This window comes from Rosa chinensis, chromosome 6 (assembly GCF_002994745.2).
Source record: "Rosa chinensis cultivar Old Blush chromosome 6, RchiOBHm-V2, whole genome shotgun sequence".
Classification (NCBI taxonomy): Eukaryota; Viridiplantae; Streptophyta; class Magnoliopsida; order Rosales; family Rosaceae; genus Rosa; species Rosa chinensis.
The window spans coordinates 26756840-26772269 of record NC_037093.1 but is presented as its reverse complement, the minus strand read 5'-3'; positions in this window follow the sequence as shown (position 1 = coordinate 26772269).

Below are 15430 nucleotides of genomic sequence, written 5' to 3'. Positions count from 1 at the left end.
GAGCATGATGTTGAATGGTTGGAAAATGGATTAAACGAAGGTTAATTTAAGATGACATTTTGGGTCAAATGCTTACACAGTTTGGTAATTGAGATTGAATTAGTTTTGAGAAGTAAATTAGTGACACAAGCATTGTTTCTGGTGCATTTTTTATTGTACTATGAGCATGTAAAGTTCGTAAAGTGATGAGTTCATACCAACGTCGAAATATCATATAAGGAAGTGATAGATGTTTTGGCTAAATACTTAAAAGAGATTGATAAATGAGAATGGAGGATTGTATTTGTTCAAGTTAAAAATTAATTAGACAAGTTACAATTGAAACAATCCTAGACTTATCATATCCGGAATAAGTTTTAAGAAGCGAAGTCATTCGGAAATGGTAATTGTGATTTGTTTTCCTAAAGCAAAAATGCTAAACAAATGAAGGTGAAAGTGCCAAGTATAATCGCCATATCCCGAATGATTCAAATGCTACATTGATCATTTGGATTATTTGGGAATGGATAATAGAATTTATCGATTAAAGGAAGATCTCCACAACACAAGTTCTAGATCACTGTTTGATTAAAGAATAAATCGATGGGCTTTAAGGGAAGTAAGTGAATGATTTAGGTGCTCAGTTAATTAAGTTAATAACGTCAAGTTACTCATTATTTAATTTTATTATAAAGGACTCATGCGTGTGCATTTGGAACTAGACGAAGTTTTTGAAAGTCGAGAACAAATCTAATTGTGGACGAGCACTCCATATCAGGTAGGGTGAGTTGTCCCTTCCTTGTTAGAGGCTTTTTAATATACATGGAATACTCTAGTATAATAGTATGTTGCCTGCAAGTACATTTTTTGTTGTTCATTAGTCGATGCCTCGTGATACCTGTGTTTTCATAATTAATGATTGCTAATTGCGAAAACCGAGGCTAGACTTGCATGCTGAGATACTGTACCCATTGTATGATGACCTGGTTTTCTGTTATTTAATTTTGGTAATTAATAATGGACCAGTTGTATGAATATTTGTTATTGTACTTTATTCGTAGGTTGTATGTGAAGTGGAATAGTTTTTGTACGTATAATTATTCGAATTTCACAGTTTAGGGGGCCGTGTGAAGTTTGAATTTTTATATGTTTGGATTCTCGGAAAACTTCCTTCACGAAAGTTGTAGAGCGCATCGATATGAGTTCGTGGACATGTGAAACCCGTCAATCGGAGTTCGTATGAGAAAGTTATGGCTAGCGGAAGAAGTTTACGTTTTAGTATAAATAGAGAAAAATCAGAAATTCTTTCATAATTCCATATTTCCATCTCCGGAAAAATTCCTTTTCTCTCTCTTCTCTCTCGTCTGCACCTTCAGAGTCGAAGTTTTTCAACTAACCTGACCCGAACCCGGCGATCCGACCCGGTCTGAACTCACAGCTCCGGCGACCTCTTCCGGTGAAACGAGCCCAGATCAGTTCGCCTCCTTGCTCTGGTCGTCTCTGTGGTGGTCACATCGATCGTGGACTTATTTCGGAGACTTTGGGAGGTCTCGGATGTGGTTTTGCCTCGATTGGCGCCACTTTGGGGGTTTTAGTTCAAAACAGGGGTTTCGAACTTAAATCAAATGTGAATCGTCACTAAGTTGGAACCGTATGTGATTAGGTACTTGACGAAGTACAGTGGACGATTATTTGTGAATTGACGGCTTTGTGCTTTATTGAAGACGCAGCAGGAGTTCGAGGTGAGTAATCTCACAAGGTTCTTTATGAACAGAATTACCATTATTGTTTTGGCGTTAATCATTTAACTGCAAACTATAGTTAGTATTAATAGGCATTCCTGAGTAAATGACTACGTATATATATATTACGTCGGATATATATATATCATTGTGGATGATTGTGATGAATAATAATATGCATGATGATATTCATATTATTGTTAAATGTGACTTTTCAGGAAACAATATTGTGGAAAAAGATGTTTTCTATTGTTTGCAAAGTATTGAGCTTGATGTTACATTTTTGAGTCAAGCGTGACTCATTTTAAATGTATTAGTCCTTGTACCAAGAGTCACAGATGGTGAGCAGGGATTAGGAAAGTCGAAGCTAGATGTTTGCAACGTTTTTAGGTCGGGTGCGACTTACTTAACGTTTGACTTTAAGTCCAGATAGGGTCTAAGAAGATTACATATCACAAATGGTGACAGGTTGCAGATGGTGACCTTGATATTTGATTTCATGACCAGACGGGGTCTGAAGATCATGTGTCACAGATAGTGACAGAGCACAGATGGTGACCTTAATGTTGATTTTGAGACCAAACGGGGTCTGAAACCACATGTCACAGATGGTGACAGGTCGCAGATGGTGACCAAGGCAGGAAATAGGTAATCACATCCGTAGTCGGACGAGTGGTTATGATTTCAATAGAGCTATAGTCTGTCTGCCATCATAGATTATGGGGGTAACGGTCGAGGTTGCTGGAGACTCATAAGTATGTAGTTAAAGGAGAATTCCTTGAGTATTCTTCTTTTATTGTCTAGATGAGACTTGAATTGCTTCTTAATGGTTAAGTTAGTAAATAGAACATTGTCACAGCAGTGATTTATGTTGTCCTTTAGATGGAAAGGTTATGGAGTGTTAGAAGGAATCATTGCATGGTTTCCTTTAGCTGATGTGTGTGAGTTGTTGATTGATGTTCATCAGTTACTCATACGAGCTTTCATAAGCTTACCGGGTTTTGTTGTGTGGAAGCCCGGTGCACCATTCTTTTGGTGTAGGGGTTAATCCTGCAGGTCAGGGTAATCGTGGCTGAAGCTGAGGTAACTTGTTGGCAGGTGAACGGGTAGGAAGCAAATTTTGTTGGCTTTGCCATTATTATGACTTCCGCTATGTAGTAAGCTTTGAGGAGCATTTACGCTTTATTTTGTTATGACAATTTAATTCGTAAATTTTGTAATATATGACTCTGTGGAGCGGGTCAATATTTGAAATTGTGAGTTCAGGGCATCATTATGTACTTGCTGTAAAGGGAAGATATCTCCATGTACCTTGTATTGATGACTGAACGTTCACGCATGTATAATTATGGGATTATATATATATCGATTTTCATGTGTGTAAAATCAGGGGCGTGACACATTGGTATCAGAGCGTAAGGTACATATTTGGTGACAATCAATACTCCTCGAGTGATGGCCCGTCTGCAGCGGATCCCCATCAGATGCTCTTCTGTATTGATATAGTCATTGGGTATGTAGTGAGCGGTAGGATGTGAGTCGTCCGGGTAGTGTCGGCTCAGGGGATGAAGTGTAGGAGCTAGATGTAGCTTCTATGAGTTAAAGACTTATAAGGAATGATGACCTTTAGTTTTAACTTAAGATTGACGTAGGGGATGGAATTGTATCCTCTGACGTAGTGTTGTGGTTGATCGAATCATAGCGTTGACTTATACTTGTGTTTGAGAGTTATACATGTATTAACCACATGTTGTTATGCTCCTTAGGTGATGGATTCTCAAGGAGGCAGAGCTAGGGGTCGAGGTAGACCCAGAGGCAGGGGTAGAGCCCGAGGTAGGGGCAGGATTCCTCCTCCTATTGAGGAGATGTTCGAGAATGATGTGGAGGCATCGAATGTTGAGTTGCCTGTTCCACCTGTTGTGGAGGTTGCAAATGTTGTAGATCCCACTCGTTTGTCAAAGTTGGCAAAGGAGATTTCGAGACTGGGGGGAGTCCCATTTCAGGGAGGTACGGATCACATGTTGGCAGATCAGTGGATTGAGAACATGAAGACCTACTTCGAGATGGTCGTTTGTGACGACATTGAGAAGAGGAAGATTGCCACATTTATGCTCCAAGGTGATGCACGGGTCTGGTGGAATGGCACACAGAGAGTGATGGATGTGTCCACCATGACCTGGGACGGTTTTGTGGAACTGTTTAGGAAGAAGTACTTTCCGCCTTCAGTGCGGGAGCAATTGGAAAGGGAGTTTATCTCATTAGTCCAAGGGACTAAGAGTGTGAGAGAGTATAAGGCTGAGTTCTCAAGGTTGTATCGCTTTGTGAGGCAGATGGATGCTGAGAGCTTAGCTATGAAGTTTCAGTGGGGATTGAATGCTTCGATCCGGCGCGATTTCGCTGTTCTGGGACTGAAGACGGTAGAGCTCATTTTCCTTAAGGCTATGGCCATTGAGCAGGAGAACTTGACTTTCCAGGAACATAAATCGGCTGAGAGGGATTTCCAAAGAAAGGGAAAGGCAACTGCGGGGAGCAGTAAAACATTTGGGAATCAAGGTGGATTCTGGAAGAGACAGAGAACTAATCAGCAGGCGCCAGCTAGGGCTGCAGCTGCACCTACTAGAGTTGCACCTAATAGGCTGGTGGCGAACCCAAAGTGTTTCAATTGTAATGAGATGGGCCATGTTGCTCGAGCTTGCACGAAACCAAAGAACTTGGCATGCTTCACCTGTGGCCAGACGGGGCACTTCTCAAGGGATTGTACCCAGCAGGGTAGGGGACAAGGGAACCAGCAGAGGCAACAGCCTCAGGGGCAGGCTAGGGTGTTTGCTATTGGTCAGCAGAATACCGGAGTGGAAGGTACCTTATCCTTATTCGATTTCTTTGCTAGAGTGTTGTTTGATACGGGAGAGTCCCACTCTTTCATATCTAGCTCTGTGGTTGATATGTTAGGATTGACTCCTAGGCCTCTTGCTAGACCCCTGTGTGTTATTTCCTCACTTGGTGTTTCCCTTAAGCTTGATATGTTTTGTGATGCATGTCCGATTGTGATCGGTGGTAGGGAGCTTTCTGCAACTTTGGTTGTGTTAGCAGATCATACGTATGATGTTATTTTGGGGATTGATTGGCTGAGGCCAAATCATGCTATGATTGATTGCTTTGAAATGGTAGTGTCATTTCATATACCTGGACAGCCAGTGTTTCGTTATCGGTGTCTTAGATCAGATAATGCTTTGAGGGCAGGATTCTTAGCTCATGTGGAGTCAGTGAGTTGTGCTGCCGTTATGGCAGAGATTGCCGTGGTTTCTGAGTACAGTGATGTATTTCAGGAAATACCAAGGTTACCTCCAAGGAGGGTAGTGGATTTTGCTATCGATGTGATACCACGTACTGCACCTGTATCCATGGCACCTTTTCGGATGACACCAACTAAACTTAAAGAGTTGAAGGAGCAAATTGATGGTTTACTTGAACAAGGTGACGATCAAGAATAGGTACCCTTTACCTAGGATTGATGACTTGTTTGACCAGCTTAAGGAAGCTACTGTATTCTCGAAGATTGATTTGAGATCTGGATATCACCAGTTGAGGGTGAAAGATGATGATGTTCCTAAAACTGCTTTTAGGACTAGGTATGGACACTTTGAGTTTGTTGTCATGCCTTTTGGTCTAACCAATGCACCTGCTGCCTTTATGGACTTGATGAACCGTATGTTCAGTCCGTACTTGGATAAGTTCATGGTGGTGTTCGTGGATGATATCTTGATTTATTCCAAGATGTTGGAGGATCATGATAAGCATCTCCGGATTGTGCTACAGGTTTTGAGAGAAAAGAAGTTGTTTGCGAAATTCGAGAAGTGCGAATTTTGTCAAAGGGAGGTCAAGTTCCTTGGTCATGTAGTTTCGAAGGATGGAATCTCCGTGGATCCTTCTAAGGTTGAGGCAGTGATGAACTGGGGCCAACCCACTACTGTGACTGAGGTACGTAGTTTCCTGGGTTTGGCAGGTTATTACTGGAGATTCATTGAGGGATTTTCTAGCATTGCTTCGGCTTTGACCAAGTTGACCAAGAAGGATGTCCAGTTTGTGTGGACTGAGGAATGTGAGCGTGCATTCAATGAGTTGAAGGCTAGATTGACCACAGCCCCAGTGTTGACTATTCCCACAAGCGATGGTGGTTTAGTCATCTATAGTGATGCGTCTCATCAGGGTTTGGGGTGTGTGTTGATGCAGCATGGCGGTGTTGTCGCTTATGCTTCTAGACAGTTGAAGGTGCATGAGCGTAATTACGCTACTCATGATTTGGAGTTGGCTGCAGTTGTGTTTGCCTTGAAGATTTGGAGGCATTACTTGTATGGGGAGAGGTTCGAACTCTTTTCGGATCATAAGAGTTTGAAGTATCTGTTCTCTCAGAAGGAGTTGAACATGAGACAGAGAAGGTGGATGGAGCTCATAAAGGACTATGATTTCACCTTGGAGTATCATCCAGGAAAGGCCAATGTGGTGGCGGATGCTTTGAGTAGGAAGCCCAGAGGTATTGTTGCTTCTATTATGGTTCAGGAGTGGCTTATGTTGGAGACTGCATCTGAGTTTGACCTTGTGCAAGCAAGAGTTGTGAATGGGAGTTTCCTTGGAAGTATCACAGTACAGCCTACCTTGATTTCCAGGATCATTCAAGGTGAGACAGAGGATGAGTTCTCACGTGCGAAGTTGGCAGAGTTGGCTGCGGATTCGTCAATTGGAGTTCCATCGGAGTGGTCGGTGGGAACGGATGGTGGTTTGCGGATGAATCATAGGTTGTATGTTCCAAATCGTGTTGACCTCAAGGGAGAGATTCTTCGTGAGGGGCATCGATCGCGGTATACTGTGCACCCTGGAAGCACTAAGATGTATCGGGATTTGCGAAGGCAATTCTGGTGGAATAGAATGAAAAGGGATGTGGCAGAGTATGTTTCCAAGTGTCTTACTTGCCAACGTGTGAAGGCTGAGCATCAGAGACCTGCAGGTATGTTGAAGCCATTACCTATTCCAGTATGGAAGTGGGAGCAGATCTCAATGGATTTTGTCATTGGACTGCCTAGGTCCAAACGAAGTCACGATGCAGTGTGGGTGATCGTGGATCGTTTGACGAAATCGGCGCACTTTCTTCCGGTGTCAATGACGTATTCGGTTGACACGTTGTGTGAGCTTTACATCGAGGTAATCGTGAAACTTCATGGTGTGCCTGTGTCAATTGTTTCTGATCGTGATGCTCGGTTCACTTCAAAATTTTGGAGTGGTTTCCAAAAGGCCATGGGAACTAATTTAGATATGAGTACGGCATTTCACCCTCAGACTGATGGGCAGACTGAGCGAGTGAATCAGGTGTTGGAGGATATGTTGAGAGCCTGTGTGTTGGACTTCAAGGGAAGTTGGGAGGATCATCTGCCATTGATTGAATTCTCCTACAATAATAGTTATCACTCCAGTATTGGCATGGCACCATATGAGGCCCTGTATGGTCGGCCATGTAGATCTCCGATCTGCTTGGCAGAGGCGGGAGATAAGGTGTTATTGGGTCCTAAGATTCTGTAGGAGACCACTGGCAAGATTTCAATTATCAGGGACAGGATTCGAACAGCACAGAGTAGACAGAAGAGTTATGCAGATTTGAAAAGGAGGCAGGTTGAGTTTAAAGAGGGTGATCATGTGTTCTTGAAGGTCTCGCCCATGAAGGGTATGGTGAGATTTGGCAAGAGAGGAAAGTTATCACCAAGGTTTGTCGGACCTTTTGAAATTCTGGAAAGGGTAGGAGATTTGGCTTATAGGCTTGCCTTACCTCCTAGTAGGCATGCATAATGTGTTCCATGTGTCTATGCTGAGGAAGTATGTCCAGGATGAGTCACATGTGATTGATTATGGTACGATTGAGGTGCATGCGGATACGACCTTTGTTGTTGAACCTGTTCGTATTCTGGATAGGTCAACAAAGCAACTTTGAAGGAAGGAAGTTGACTTGGTCAAGGTATTGTGGAGTCACCATGACGAGGGTGATGCTTCTTGGGAATTAGAGTCGGATATGAGGGCGAAGTACCCACAGTTGTTTGTTGATGAGCAAGCGTGACCTTTAAAGAGGGTAGACTGTGATGACCTGGTTTTCTGTTATTTAATTTTGGTAATTAATAATGGACCAGTTGTACGAATATTTGTTATTCTTTATTCGTAGGTTGTATATGAAGTGGAATAGTTTTTGTACGTATAATTATTCGAATTTCACAGTTTAGGGAGTCGTGTGAAGTTTGACTTTTTATATGTTGGGATTCTTAGAAAACTTCCTTCACAAAAGTTGTAGAGCGCATCGATACGAGTTCGTGGACATGCGAAACGCGTCAATCGGAGTTCGTATGAGAAAGTTATGGCTAGCGGAAGAAGTTTCCGTTTTAGTATAAATAGAGAAAAATCAGAAATTCTTTCATAATTCCATATTTCCATCTCCGGAAAAATTCATTTTCTCTCTCTTCTCTCTCGTCTGCACCTTCAGAGTCGAAGTTTTTCGACTGACCCGACCCGAACCCGGTGATCCGACCCGGTCTGAACTCACAGCTCCGGCGACCTCTTCCGGTGAAACGAGCCCAGATCAGTTCGCCTCCTTGCTCCGATCGTCTCTGTGGTGGTCTCTAGCGGCGATTCTCCTTCACGGCGGCACTGCAAGACGGCACAGGTTGAGGAAATCAGACCCGACCGGAAAACGTAGCTCCGGCGATGGCACGGCTTCAAGTTTCCTTCCTTGGCTTCTTGGGGGTCGTCTGAGTCGATCTATGGTTCTTGTTTGGATCAATTTACGTGGAAATCGGTTCAACTCGGATTGAGCAAAAATTCAAAGCTTGTGAGGTAGTTTTCGACCCTTTATGCTTGTTTTCTGACTTCAAGCTAGTTATGAGAATTCACAAGCATGCTTAGATGAAGCTTTTTGATGTTGGGAGTTTTGTGAAATATTGAGTTTTGGCCGGCGGCGGTGCACCACCGTCTGTGGAGGCTTTCCGGTGGCTTTCCGGCCATGTGGAGAACTGTTTTTGGTATTATATATGTTCTAATCGTTGATACGAGCGTTTCGATATATAATATGCAAATTTTGGAGTTCGTATGAAATTGTTATGATTTTTACAGTTTCATACCGATCGATTTATTTGATCCGTGAGGATTCGAGCGTCCGATCGACTTGTGGTTTGGTCACATCAATCGTGGACTTATTTCGGAGACTTTGGGAGGTCTCGGATGTGGTTTTGCCTCGATTGGCGCCACTTTGGGGGTTTTAGTTCAAAACAGGGGTTTCGAACTTAAATCAAATGTGAATCGTTACTAAGTTGGAACCGTATGTGATTAGGTACTTGACGAAGTACAGTGGACGATTATTTGTGAATTGGCGGCTTTGTGCTTTATTGAAGACGCAGCAGGAGTTCGAGGTGAGTAATCTCACAAGGTTCTTTATGAACAGAATTACCATTATTGTTTTGGCGTTAATCATTTAACTGCAAACTATAGTTGGTATTAATAGGCATTCCTGAGTGAATGACTACGTATATATATATTACGTCGGATATATATATATATATATATATATATATCATTGTGGATGATTGTGATGAATAATAATATGCATGATGATATTCATATTATTGTTAAATGTGACTTTTCAGGAAACAATATTGTGGAAAAAGATGTTTTCTATTGTTTGCAAAGTATTGAGCTTGATGTTACATTTTTGAGTCAAGCGTGACTCATTTTAAATGTATTGGTCCTTGTACCAAGAGTCACAGATGGTGAGCAGGGATTAGGAAATTCGAAGCTAGATGTTTGCAACGTTTTTAGGTCGGGTGTGACTTACTTAACGTTTGACTTTAAGACCAGATAGAGTCTAAGAAGATTACATATCACAAATGGTGACAGGTTGCAGACGGTGACCTTGATGTTTGATTTCATGACCAGACGGGGTCTGAAGATCATGTGTCACAGATAGTGACAGAGCACAGATGGTGACCTTAATGTTGATTTTGAGACCAGACGGGGTCTGAAACCGCATGTCACAGATGGTGACAGGTCGCAGATGGTGACCAAGGCAGGAAATAGGTAATCACGTCCGTAGTCGGACGAGTGGTGATGATTTCAATAGAGCTATAGTCTGTCTGCCATTATAGATTATGGGGGTAACGGTCGAGGTTGCTGGAGACTCATAAGTATGTAATTAAAGGAGAATTCCTTGAGTATTCTTTTTTTATTGTCTAGATGAGACTTGAATTGCTTTTTGATGGTTAAGTTAGCAAATAGAATATTGTCCCAGCGGTGATTTATGTTGTCCTTTAGATGGAAATGTTATGGAGTGTTAGAAGGAATCATGGTTGCATGGTTTCCTTTAGCTGATGTGTGTGAGTTGTTGATTGATGTTCATCAGTTACTCATACGAGCTTTCATAAGCTTACTGGGTTTTGTTGTGTGGAAACCCGGTGCACCATTCTTTTGGTGTAGGGGTTAATCCTGCAGGTCAGGGTAATTGTGGCTGAAGCTAAGGTAACTTGTTGGCAGCTGAACGGGTAGGAAGCAAATTTTGTTGGCTTTGCCATTGTTATGACTTCCGCTATGTAGTAAGCTTTGAGGAGCGTTTACGCTTTATTTTGTGATGACAATTTAATTCATAAGTTTTGTAATATATGACTCTGTGGAGCGGGTCAATATTTGAAATTGTCGGTTCAGGGCATTATTATGTACTTGCTGTAAAGGGAAGATGTCTCCATGTACCTTGTATTGATGACTAAACGTTCACGCATGTATAATTATGGGATTATATATATCGATTTTCATGTGTGTAAAATCAGGGGCGTGACACATTGTATGTTTGTACTTGTGACCTGAAAGTGAATAGGACCTAGACGCGTTGATTCCTAGGGATCCCACGGTGTCGATAACCATGAACCTCTATAGGGGGCTATGCTCCTATGTTCGTCGAGGAAATGTGAGTACCGACGGTGAACCAGTCATAGGACACTAAGGGCCATGAAATGGACACTTTCGCTACTTGTTGTCATATGCACTACAGAGTAGTTGGCCGGTTCTCGATGGATGACGAACCAGGCTGGTCACCGATTGTTTTAGAGTAGCCGGCAGGTAAGTATCTCGGCGCTCTAAGTTGTGTGAAGCATGTTGCATATGTTTTATAAAAGAGAACAAATGTTTGAGGTTGCCTCTTTTTAAAGTATTTTTGATAAACTTACACAATATTATGTAGTAAATATTTTCAAGTATATTATTTTTCAAACCTAGCATGGTTGGGTCGGCCTTTACTGGGCATGCGAGGACGAAAGCTCTCCCCTACAACAGTGTGCAGGTCTCGAGCATGTGGTCGGGGAGCGTACAGAGGAGGCACATGGCCCGGCTTGGCGCATTCCTCTTTAACTTTATCAAAAGAAGGTTTTGGTCCTTTATCGGATTTTAAAGTCACTTATTTATTTAGCTTTTAATTGTTTTCTACTCGCTTATTTACAAAATTTCGAGAGACCCGTAACCCTGGGGCACGTCTCTCATACTTGTATTTACTTAGTGATTTGTTATTTTCCAAATTGAGCTCTTATTGTAAGCCTAAATCCTTTAGCCCACTTTAAATTCCGCTTTTGAAAATATGTTGTTCGGTTGCTAGAATGATTCGCCCAAAGAAAAAGTTTTGTAAACCGACAAACTAAACCCAAAAGGCCTTGTGGTTCCGGGTTGATGAGTCATCGAGATGTCATTCGTGACATGTCAGTTTCTCATTGGCTCGGGGTCGTAGTGTTGTAGGACCCCTATCTCGGGTCACCACACGTCCACGGCCCACCAGCCTAACCAAGACTCTCCCATCTACCTAATCTTTTATACCGCATTAGCTGCATCAACCACCGGCACCTCATTTGATCCATAGCCTATCCACCACCAACCAACAGGACCCAAGACTGAGAACTCCGTATTCGTAATTGACTTAAATTGTGGTTTAGATCCACAGAATCCCAACAAACAACTTTGTCGACTAAAAATTGACGTCACCCCAACTTGTATGTACATTAGATCGAGGTGAACCACTGCCATTTCAAAGTTTCCGACCAATCTGGTAATCCAAACTGCACCCGCTTTCCATCATCACTTTATGATAACAGCCAGAGCCCCCTCAACCTAATCCAATGTGGCACCACACGATCACCGGAGTCAAATATCACCATCCCAAAGCAATCTATCTCCACAAAGTTACCAAATTTGGATAAAACACAGCCAACCCAGTCTGTTAGCAAACAAATCAGACTCCTAAAGGCTCCACACTAGTAACATATCGCCAACAAAGGCAGTCGGACGCGAAGCATCAAACCCTAACTCTTCCAACCTAAATTCTAACCCAAAGCTGCAACATCAACCTAATCAGCCTTAGGTAGTTACTAAGGTCTGCCGCATCAACATAAATACCTCTCATGGACCATGGACGCCATAAAAAAGATGCTAGCAAACTTCTAGCTAGGAAAGGACCATGTCACTATTCCTTAGCCATCTACTTGCCCACATTTAGGTTTTTTTCATTTATTTCATTTTATCTCTCTAGCTTTTGCACTAAAATTCATTTTAATGTTTGTACTTCTAATTTAATTAATGGTGTGCCTATGTGTACCGCTTTGAATTCATTTAGCTTAGTAATGTCTATACTAATACCGAGTTGTTAAGTGTTGACGTTGCTCAATTAGGTTTGTAAAGATGTCATGGAAAAAGCCGATGATGTGGCAATGCTTGAACTTCCCAATTTGAAATTCGAGCTCAACCTCATACTTATTGTTTAGAAGTTTTCTTTGTTGATATATCAATTGGGTGTGACCCACAAGACCAGTTGGCAAGTCATATTATCAAAGAGGGTCTAGTGAAGCAATGTGATGCCAATGTGTTAATGTGTTAATTACATTCACATGATGCCAATTTATTAATTTGAAACAAATTAATTACATTCACTGATGCCAATGTGTTAATGTGTGACATTTTGATTACATGTGATGCTCATAAGCTCATTGAGTAAGAAAAAGCTTTGAATCCCCTAAAGAAAATAAATGATATTTGATGCTCCTTAGCACATTATTGTGGTACAAAAATAACATATTTGTGACATAAACACTTCCAAAGTGACCCAGCTTTACAATATCACATATGGAATGGGTGTCGAAATAAAGAAAATGACTCTCTAACATGATTGTAACTAGGTTCACAGTAAAACCTTGATAATTGCATGTTCAATAAATTAATAACCTTGATTAAATATTAAATTTCTCCAGTCCCAACTTGGGCCAATGTATTAAAATAATAACCTCACTAGATGCATAAAATAATAAATTTTCTAGACATCCTATTGGAACCAATGATATATTAATTAATAATTGATGAAATAAATAAAATAAATAGTATATAATAATTCACAAAACATATTTAAAAACTTTTAACCATTTTTATTTTCTCAATTTAGCTATTTCTCAAAACTAATATGTGTTTATAGTCCTTTGCTTTTTCCTTATGTCTAAACCAAATTGAATTTCATTCTTAATTTTTTGCAATGCATGCACCATATTTGTTATTTTTTTTTTTCCATTTTGTAGCAACTAGTTCTTTAAGGTTACTACTGCTTGAAATAACTCTTTTGGAGAAACAGAACAGTTGGTAGAGCAAAATTGCTATCTAGATCTTGATTATCTTTGGTAGGCGATTCCATCAATGTCGAAAACAATTTGCAATGGTTGAAAACTAATTATCAAACTATATAACTTTTTTTCCCTAATGTAATTCAACTAGGAAAAACATAGATCTCTTTCTAAATTAATAATTCATTTATCGATAATATATTAATATAACAACTCCTCTAAAGTAATAATTTTCTATAATCTCAACAATACTCATTTGTAAGAATTTTACTGTAATTAACATAAAGGGAATCATAATACAAATAGACACCATATCAGAATGTGATAAGGTAACCTTTAGGGTTCAATTTTGTCATGTGGGTAGTAGATAATCAAATCATCATACGTTCAATAATTTATTCTCATTCCAAATAAACGTGTTACAAGTGTGCAAGAGGCAAATAAGGATGGCAATACACACTCCATCATTTATTTATTTTTGAAGTAAAGATGAAATTGTATTAATGATTTGTACGATTGCAATCATACTGTAGGGCATCCAGAACAGACTCTGGAGCTTGAAAGAACCATTCCATATGAATGTCAGAATCAAAACCAAGACCCGCTAATCTATTAGCAACATGGTTAGCAGTTCTATAAGTATGATGAACATCTATAGACTGCAATTCAGCTAGCAAACCTTTAATTTCTTCAACAATAGTTCCCAAAGGAGATAAATCTTGGTCCTCTTCTGTCACAGCCTTGATAGCCTCTAAACAATCACTCATTAAAGTAATATTGGACATGCCAAGTGCCTGAATGATCTCCAACCCAGATTTAATAGCAAGCAGCTCAGTATGATAAGCAGAAGACACATTAGGCATCCTATAAGAAGCCAGCGACAAACTCGCCCTTCTCATTACGAAGAACACCTCATGTGCCTCCATGTTGTAGTGAAGGAACATAAGCACCATCAACGTTCAGACACAACATACCAACCATGGGAGGGGACCATAATGTTGCAGCTTTTGTCCTCTTGTGGGTTACCAGTGTCATGCTTCTATTAGCTTGAAGAAACTCTTCATACCAAGCCATAGTACAAGCAACAATTACTGGTGCTTGTTTAGCATTATCATTCCATAATTTATCATTTCTGTTCTTCCAAAGCCCCCATAGGATCATCAACAACTTAGAAAAAAATTCTAATGAGAGACTGGAAGCCTGTTCTAGTAACCATTCCTTGAAAATAAAAGGAGTAATGGGAACCTGAATAGAAAAAGGAGGAGTTGCAAGGATTTTCTGTGCAGTAGGACAACCACAAAGCACATGTCCAACACTCTTTAATTGGTGTGAGCAAAATAGACAACCCATATCACCAGTATAGCTCTTCTTGCTTAAACTCTCTCTTGTTGGTAGCATATTGTGACATGCTCTCCAGATACAACTAGAAACCTTCCCGAGGATATTAGCTTTCCATAATGTCTTCCAAAGAGTACTGAAAGGGTCACCAAGAGAAGAAGAAGCAAAAAAATCCCCTATCACCAGATTCCTAGCTACAAAATAGGCAGATTTAGTAGAAAACCTGCCTTTCTTCTCAAACTTCCAACTGAAGCGATCTCTCCTATTTCTGCTACTGAGAGGAATACACAAAATAGCATCAACAACTGCCTAAGAAAATAGAGATTGCAGAACATCAACCCTCCAACTCCTAGTATCTGAATCAATCAAAGAAGAGATAGACTCAATGTCACAAGCAGACGGTCTGCGCAATTGATGATAAGAAATGTTTGGAATCTACTGATCATTCCAAACATTGATTAAGCTGCCCATACCAACCTGCCAAAGTAAACCAGCCTGAAGCACAGTTCTAGCTTCCAAAATGCTTCTCCATGCAAAGGAAAGGGAATCCCCCATATCCGCATCCAAAAAAGAACCATTTGGAAAGTATCTAGCCTTAAACAATTGAGACAATAATGAATTAGGATTAGTGATCAGCCTCCACCCCTGTTTTGCAAGCATAGATAAATTATGGGCATGCAGATTCTTGAAGCCTATACCTCCCTCACT